The sequence below is a fragment of the Perca fluviatilis genome, chromosome 15 (assembly GCF_010015445.1).
Source record: "Perca fluviatilis chromosome 15, GENO_Pfluv_1.0, whole genome shotgun sequence".
NCBI lineage: Eukaryota > Metazoa > Chordata > Actinopteri > Perciformes > Percidae > Perca > Perca fluviatilis.
The window spans coordinates 11688054-11697238 of NC_053126.1; the positions used below are offsets into that span (position 1 = coordinate 11688054).

At 37.5% G+C, this 9185-nt stretch overlaps 1 long non-coding RNA gene across 1 annotated transcript; it reads left to right on the forward strand.

Annotated features, from left to right (window-relative positions):
* The first annotated feature begins 3854 nt into the window (after positions 1-3854).
* On the forward strand, positions 3855-7406 carry LOC120574841. Its single transcript, XR_005641915.1, has 4 exons — positions 3855-3875; positions 5737-5801; positions 7073-7173; positions 7389-7406. It is a non-coding gene; the product is annotated as an uncharacterized LOC120574841 (long non-coding RNA).
* Positions 7407-9185: the final 1779 nt, after the last annotated feature.

The following is a 9185-nucleotide window of genomic DNA, read 5'->3' on the forward strand; positions in this document are numbered from 1 at the left end:
GTTAGCTTGACACAGAACCATCTGAAAAGGCATCATTGGAAACTGTTTTGGAAAAGCGCAGGCACTTTCAAAGAATACCTGGCAGGTGACTGGATGAACCACCTGTCTATCAAACTCTTGCTGAAGCCAGTCGTGAAGTGCAAAAACCTCTTTTCCATCGAGAAAAGCTTTCAGTGCTGATATAACTGACATTTTTGCATCACGCTAACCTCATTGTTGTTTTGAGCGAACCCTCCGCCCAGCTCACCCACCTAAACCACGCCGGGGCTGCCTGTAGCTCCATACAGGACGCTGATTGGCTAGCGGTTCTGATCCTGACAGGATGGATTTTCGTTGCGATATGTGATCCCGAGATCTTTGCGTGGTCTTGTATATTGCGAAGATCCAGCTGCTGGTACGGGTAAGCAGGAGTAGAGTAGTGTGTTTTTATTTTTTCATCATAAACCAGAATAGAGAGAGAGAGAGCGCCGCGATGCCTCCTTTTGAGTACCTAATGAAAGAAGACTTTCTTAACTCCTTAAGTTTCTCTGTGAAAGATTTTAATGGGAAATGATCTTCTAATAGCTTCCCGCTGCCCCTCTTCCTCACTTCCTGTCTCCTATGTCACCTCCATCCACCACTCCCTTTTGTCTTGTCCCTCCCTTTACTCCCTCCCCATCTCCCCTTGACTCCTGTCTTCTCCCTCTTCGCTTCCATGGCTGTGCAGTGGGGCTCTCTCCCATGAAGCCTGTCCCACGCTGAGGGCCTCGCCAATTAAAGGCTGTCATGTTTGCTCTCTGGTGGAGCTGCCATAAGTGGTTCAGACAATTTGTATTACAGAAGGTCTATCTCATGCATGGCTGAGCTGGGTGATGGGGCCTACTTGAGCTAATAGGCTGTGGACTCCAGAGCCCACAGACTCTGAGCACTCCACAACTGGAGGGCTTAAGTAGGTGCTAGTTAAATGCAGTATTCAGACTGGACAGAAATTACATGGTGTCACAAAATGGCAGATATATGCATGTACAAGCGGAGGTGATCCATGCACATAAAAGGCAAACTGAGGAGGCACACAGCCACACACAATTTTTTTAGTTTTGTGCTTCAGATCTTCCCTCGCTTTCTCTTCTGTGCCAGGCCCTCTGTTTGCTGCTTTATGCCATCCAGTTTACATTAATTGGACAAAGCACTACAGATCACCTCTCATTACTTTAACTGACAGGACCGGTCTTGGCTGCTTTGTGAGAGGAAAAACTGCAAGACAGAGGAGAACATGGGTGGGAGCTGTGTGTGTGTGTATGTGATTGTGTGAGCTGGCGTGAAAAGGTGTTAAAACTAAATGTGATGTTTAGCCAATTTTCAGGTTGTGATAATTAACAGTATAATTTGCACTACAGTGAAAGAGGGGCTTGCCATTCATAAATTATATTTGTTTGTGCTGTTGGTGCTCTAGATGGGTATGGGGGCTGTGTGATTGCCCACATATTGCTCATTTATTTGTTTATTGGTGTATTTCTGTCCAATCTCCTCAGGTGGTTGCCGAAGGGGTTTGTGGGAAAGGTCAGCCTATCTGCATAATTTCCCATTACTGGTAATACGGGAAGTGCTTGGATTCAGGCAGGCGGCAAGTCAAATGATGAGATATTCTTATTTCATGTGCCTCTAAATGAATTGTCACTCACCAGGGTGTGTGTGTGTGTGTGTGTGTGTGTGTGGTATGTGAATGAATCTGTGTAATGGAAATATGCGTGTGTATATGCTTGTGTGTGCATGTAATATGAGTGCTGAACATGACCTCTTAACACACACACACACACATCTATCTATCTATCTGTCTGTCTATCTGTCTGTCTGTCTGTCTGTCTGTCTGTCTGTCTGTCCAGAAAAACGTGATTATACGATCGCATAATTCAATGCATGATCAGCCAAAGTATAGATTCATGCAGGGCCGCATTTTTTTCAAATATGCCGCGAATTTTGCCCGCATAAATTGCTGATTTCCGCACAAAATATCACGGTGCATGCATGATTTCATAATCCCCGCATTTTCGTTTGCAAAGAAGTCACATATATCTTAGCAGAAAGTTGAAATTTTTTTACTTCACACAAGAGCAGCCATTTTACCCTGTTGCCATGGGAGCGTTATGAAGTGTCGTAATTGATGCATCGTGAGAACATCATCGAAAAGCATGGTGTTGGCGGTTGAATTTGACATGTACTTTGAGCATGACTTTTGAGTCTCTTAAGTTGGTATCCAATAAGAAAGCTATCTTAGTATCTGATGTCTACCGGTACTCAAATTTCTTTAAGTGCTCCTGCTGTCTATATTAACTTGATTTTTGAAAGTCTGTCTCTTTTGTATCTTTATTTCCCTCTGTTTAGACTATTTCATTTTACTTTAATATTATTTGTATATATTTTTTGTATCTTATTTGTTTTATTTAGTACCCAATGGCTGAGATATCTGTAAATATTTTTGGAAATTAAGTTTAAAAAGCAGGGTGTTGGGGGAATCACTTTTCTTCTCTTTTTCATCAAACCGCGGTTTTTGCAAGTTCCACTTAATTTTTGCAAGTTCCCTTAATTTTTGCAAGTTCCGCAATTTCATCACATAAAATTGCATAAAATATCCGCATATTCCATGGCATTTTTAGAAAGCGTGCGTGTAATCGGATTTTGCCCTCAACAATCACAAAAAACTCCGCATTTTCTGGGACTGAGATGGAGATATATATAATAAGGCTGAGCAATTTTATGGAACTGCGATATAAATGATATTTTCCCCAGAAAGTGTCGATTTTTAAGCCGCGACTATCGATACATAAGTCCATTCAAATACCCCGTGTGTTGCCCGTTTGCGGTGCCATTATTGCTAATGACTGTAAACCGTCTTGTGAGCCATCTGACAGTTAAATTTCTGATTTTCAAATATAAAAAATTGGCATTGTCAAATGCTTACAATTTGTGTGTGAAAGTATCTGCAGTTGAACATGGGCATTAAATTAGTTTAAAGTGGCATGAAAAATGGCATGAAAAAGCATGAAATAAGATTTTGCTGATACCTGTAGAAACCCTGTTATAGCTCATTACTTTTAACGTTAAGTCAATGGACAACAAACGGCGTTGATAAACACGCTATAAAAGCCGATCATGTGGTTAATAGCACGCCACAAAATGGAAATACCTGAATTGGCGCGGTCATACATACGGTTATTTCATGAGATCAGTCTGCATAGATGGTGAATGTCATTGGTTGTATCACTCAATGAGGCACATTGTGCAAGTGTTCTAAATATATTGATCGCTTCACTTTTTTCTTTTCCTGCTTAGGTCTTTCACATGAAATGTCCAGTTATAATAGGGATGTGCCAACCACATTCCCCTGTCAGAAGCTTAGTAAGTACAAGAATATTTTCATGTAACACCCAGACTAATACTTATGTATACATTACATACTCTTTGTAACTGGTGAATCAGACTTCAGGTTTTCATTTTAATGCTTTGGCATTTATGACAACCATCTCTTAATAAAATTGTTATTTAATACAACTGATTTGTCAAATACCGGGTTAAAGTTTACCTGTTAAATAGTGTTATGTAACAAATTGAATAGTTATTCATTTTTCTGGGATTTCTAGAGAGCACACTTTTACTGAAATGCCTTGCTGTTACCAGAAGAACCATGATTATAGTGAGTAATTTTTTTTCTTAATTTGTCATTATTGCCAGAATTCCAAAAAATAGTGCTGACAAAGCTGGTGACTCTCACTGATGAGGTCAAACAACTCCAGAGGAGCATGCCTAAATCTAGCATTGAGATCATAAAGATTAACACCTTGGAAGAGTTCGAGAGGGAGGGAGGCTTCTTCTGGATAAAAAACAAATTTGAAACCTTGGTAAGAATTTTTCAACCTCTAATGAGCTTACAATTCTATTGATTATCCTTAACAAACGTATTCGTGATAGTTATCCCGAAGTTGGTGGCAATCACGTGAGCTTTCACGCTAAACACAAAAAACCAGAGCTTTGAATGTAAAATGATAGAGAACAGCCATTTGGAATCCATTCCTCTCAACATAAACACTTTATTGAAAGAGAGAGAGAGAGAGTGTGTGTGTGATAGTGTATGTAATATTAATGCAAATTGTAACTTCACTAAGTCACTTGTTTTATATTTCCTTTTTATATTTACTTGAATACTGTGTAATGTACCTGTATTGCAAGTTGTTCTATTTTTTGTACTGGTTTTTATAAAAAAAAAAAAAAAAGAAGAAGTGAAATTTGAAAAGTTAAAGTTCTGAATTTTGACTACAATTGTCTTTGCATTCTGATTCCTCACTACATTAGAAGCATGACTGGCTCTTATTTGTAAGCAACAGCATATTTTCCAGGGCCATGCAAACCCTTTATTACTAGTGTGGAAATATTCTACAATATTCACTAATGACAGTAAAATAGACCATGCTAAGTCAATTTACTGCAGTAATTCCTCTCAACAAGTAGAAAATGCATTGAACACTTGACTATGCATGAAAATAAAATTAAAAATGTCATAAACCGGAAAACCGTCATCATTATAAAAAAAACGTGATATAAATTTTTTGGTCAAACCGCTCCAGCACTAACTTGACTTGACTAATGCCAATAGGGGTTGCGCGAACACAGAACGTTCTAACCGGAAAACAGGTGTTATTTCTAGGATGCACGATATTATCGGCACAACATCGGTATCGGCACAACATCGACTATGATTATTTCTGCCGATATATATCAGCCGATATGATTATGGTGTGTGGTGGAGGATTGGTAGACGTTCAAGTAAAAGATGTCATTTTTTATTTGAAATTTTTATTTATTTTATTCATAAGTACTGAAGTCTTAACTTAAAAATGTAAATGTGGCACTGGCATATCATTTATTCTCTAAGTGAAATAATGTACCATTTTTTCAGTGGAGATTTGTAAAAATCTACATGGTAGAATTAAATGTGTTTTGTTTGTCTTGTGTATTGCCTTATCTACAACACAATGAGTGTAATATGGTAAAGGTAGCTACAGGAGAGCGACATTTTCTTCAGTAAAAATTAAAGTGTAAATATATCAGGGGAAAAATATCGATATCGGCATCGGACAAAATCAGTTTCAAAATATCGGCATATCGAATATCGGCCAAAATCCAATATCGTGCATCCCTACTTATTTCCACTTTTCACTTCAATACACTACACATCTGCAGTGGTAGGTGATGTCTTAGGTAACTTAAGTTTTGCTTATCATAATAAAATTTGTATTTCTGATCAAACTGTAGTATATTTCTTTTAATTAAAATGTTGAAATGTTAATATATCAGAAATGGCAACATCCGAACAGCAGGAGTTTTTGTTTTCGCCAAGCTGCAAGTCAGTCAGGGTGATATGGTTCCAAAAGATTATGCGTGTAATTTTGTTGTAAGGAGACACACCCTGCAGTCGTATTTTATGCCAGAAAATATATGCAAGAGAGTAATAAAGCAGAGATCTTATATATTGATACATTTCAATATCGATCCAGCAAATTCTTTCAGCTTTTGTATTTACCTGCTGATAAAATGTTTTGGAAAAAAATGTTATATTTGAGTTAAAATATTTCATTATTTCATGATTATACATATGATTTTTGTATGGTTTACATGTTATGTTTTTAGGGCAGCAAACAACTGGACCCAAATGTTCTCAATTTTTTACCATTAATATATTTGAATGTGTTTTTTTAATTATAGGTTTGTCAGCTGGCAAGAGTGGGTGGGAAAGATGTAAAGGACTGCACGCACAAAGTGATGGACAGGTATTTATTTACTTATTAACTTAACAGATCCGCAATCTGTTTTCATTTGGTAGTTTGGTTTTAGTTGTTGGTTTGCGTAAAGAGTAGGACTGTGCACTAGGGTTTGGCAATATGGATAGTTTTTATATCTTGGTGTTTTTTAGCTAAATAGTGCTAAAAGATAAACTGTATATTATATATTTTATGAAAATGGCTACATTTGTAAGTCAAAGCCACCTTGAGAGATGACATATGCACTTTTATTTAAACGGATGGTCATTAAAATAAAATGCAGCGGTTACTTCCCTGTTTTATTCCCTACGTTGAATAAAAAGCCCTATTTCTGGTTTCCAAACAACAATAACCGGAGGATTAAGGGGAGAGAAGGAGAGACAGACATGGGCTCACGGGACAAAAGAGGGCATGAGAGGAAATTCCACCAGATTTCACTCTTCTTGGCCAAATTTCTGTTATCTTTCTTTAAAATTAATAATTAAATTAATACAACTTTAAACTCTGTCGATTTATGTAAATTGCTCCTCAGATCTCTGCAGGGTAAATCCATACAGCTATCTAGACTATCTGTCCAATCTGAGTTTTGCTTGTACGCTAATTAAAACAACTTTTGAACCATGTATGTTACACCATAAGAAATTTCTTCCCAAGGCTAATTTGCAGTGGCACCGTGGCTTTGCCTGGCTCCAATCCCAGAATGCCGCCAAAAACGCATACGCATACTAGAAATAGAACCGACGCCATTTTTCACGCCGATAACATGTTGTTTGAAAGTCTCTAGGTTTTGACATAAATGCAGATATAAATGTAATAAAAAATTCAATACTTTTTACTTGAATAAAAGTCAATACTTCCAAAGTTGTCTTCAAATCAAACCAGTATATTTTATATTTTAACATGAAGTGTACTACTGTAGTAAATCAATTGGAAACGTGTGTACAGACAAGGCTAGCAGCGCAGCGGCCAGACACGTTCTGGTGTGCAAAGACAGAGAAAATGCAACGAGCCGCCACACAACAGAAACGCCAGGCTCATCACAGCGCCAATTTGTGTAGCCAGCCTAAGGCTAACGCGCTAATTTATGAAGCCCTATGTCCTTCTCAGCTAAGAGGTGTAATGTATGTAGAGATATGGTTATATTGTATAGTGTCTTTTCAGGCAATTTGATGAAGGTAAAATAGTGTGGCTGTGCCAATGCAAAATCACTGTTTTTTTTTGAAGACAATTCTGCATGTGGTGGAATAATTGCATATTATTTTTGTCTTGGATTGGATTAGGCTCTTCACCAACAACCTAATGACACTGTTTAATTTGAAAGGGAAGGGAAAAAAAGATAAAATTGGGCTCGAAGACAAGAAATTGTTTTCAGCAATAAAAGGTAAGATTTTATATTATGGTAATTTAAAAAAAATATGTGTGGAATGCTTAATATCAGGCTTGATGTAATTTTACTTAATTTTGTGATCTATTTCATTTAATTGATGTTACTCAAATTTTCATCTAAGCATAATCTGTATCTAAGCTGCAAGCTAAACCACAACAGTGGCATTTGAATTGATTTATTTTACATAGGATTTTTTGCTTTGATTGTAGCTGCTGTCATGAAATGGACGCCAGCTGCCACAGAGGCCCAAATAAAGTCGACGCATCGGACCACCTAAAACATGCCCCTGGGAGAGTAGGGGGTGGTGGTTATAAATAAATAAATATACTGTGCTAATATTACAAAATTTTATAGCACTTTTATTTTACTTTACTGTTCTGACTTTTAAGTTTTATTATGTTATTGTGTTAATTTATACTTGCTGTTCTTGTTTTAAGTATTAGTGTGTTGTTGGTTTAATTTAAACTGCTGTTCTGGTTTTAAGTTTTTCTAAATATTACTAATAAAAATATATTTTGAAATTTAAATAGTTGATTTCTTGAAGTGATCAGTTTGTTTTCCAGAAAAATGGTAAGCAGTTTATTACAATTATATTGATAAGATACAAAAATGCAAGACTATATAAACTAAAAAATTATTCAATTGAATAATCAATATAATCCATATTCTTTCAAATAATTTGGGTCTATGGTCTGTCTGCAGTTTCATGACACGACAACCATTAACAATGAGTAACTGGGTTTTCTCAGTGAGAACTAACTCACTCAACGCCATTGTTTGAAGTAAACATTTTTATTTTTTATTTTGATCCTTGCAAATATGTCCAGATGGGATTTCCATGTTAATAGAAGCCTTTCTTAACAGAATCTTAACAGTCATCTTTGACATTTCTACAGAAAACGCATCTAATACAACTTTTTATCTGGCAGTCTAAAAATGACATATTTAGCACGTTTTTGACATCTAAATAATGTCCTAAAAAGACGTCAATGAAACTTTCATTCTGGCTCCTGTGAGAACGTCTTCTGGATGTCTAACAACTACGTCCCGTAGAACGTCTTTAATTTACGTCTATACAACGTCCAGAAAAGACGTCAATGAAACTTTCATTCTGGCTCCTGTGAGAACGTCTTCCGGATGTCTAACAACTACGTCCGTAGAACGTCTTTAATTTACGTCTATACAACGTCCAGAAAAGACGTCAAAAACTGTCATTCTGGCTCCTGTGAGGACGTCTTCTGGATGTCTAACAACTCTACGTCCGAAGAACGTCTTTAATTTACGCTCTATACAACGTCCAGAAAAGACGTCTTTTGGATGTCTAAGAATGACGTCTTTAGTACGTCTTTAATTTACGTCTATACAACGTCCAGAAAAGACGTCAAAAAACTTTCATTCTGGCTCCTGTGAGGACGTCTTCTGGACGTCTAAGAATGATGTCTTTAGACGTCTTCTAGACTACTTCTTGCTCGCTGGGTAAAAGGATGCTGAGTTGGCTAATTTACTCCTGAACAGGTAAGATCACAGCTACAAGGGACGGGCATTTCTTTCAACATTTGTGTACTCGCATTGAATTATATAGCTAGAGTAACCAAGTTGGTTGCTTGCAAAAACAATTGAGACACAACCAGTAAAGTGATCCCAATGCTAACCCTGCTAACCCTGCTAACTGCTAACGTTACCGGAGGACCAGGCAAGCGGGCCACGGCTGTTTACAACATGTAGCCTGTTAAGCGGGTGTAGTCGACAACGTTGCATTATTTTAAGCCAAGAGAGGGGGGCTGTAAATCGGTGAAGGGAGGACCATGAGTTTGCAGTGTGTTTAGCGATTGTTGCCGTAATTCTGAGCCAATAAAGTGTGTTCATTCGGGTGGAGAAGACGGCAAGGTAGCGTTATTTTTAGCGGTTCCTACCGTAATTCTAAGCCGCGGAAGTGCGTCTGTCCGTTGGGTTGAGAGCACAGCGAGGTTGTTGTTTTAGTGGTCAACCGTAATTCTAAGCCGAAA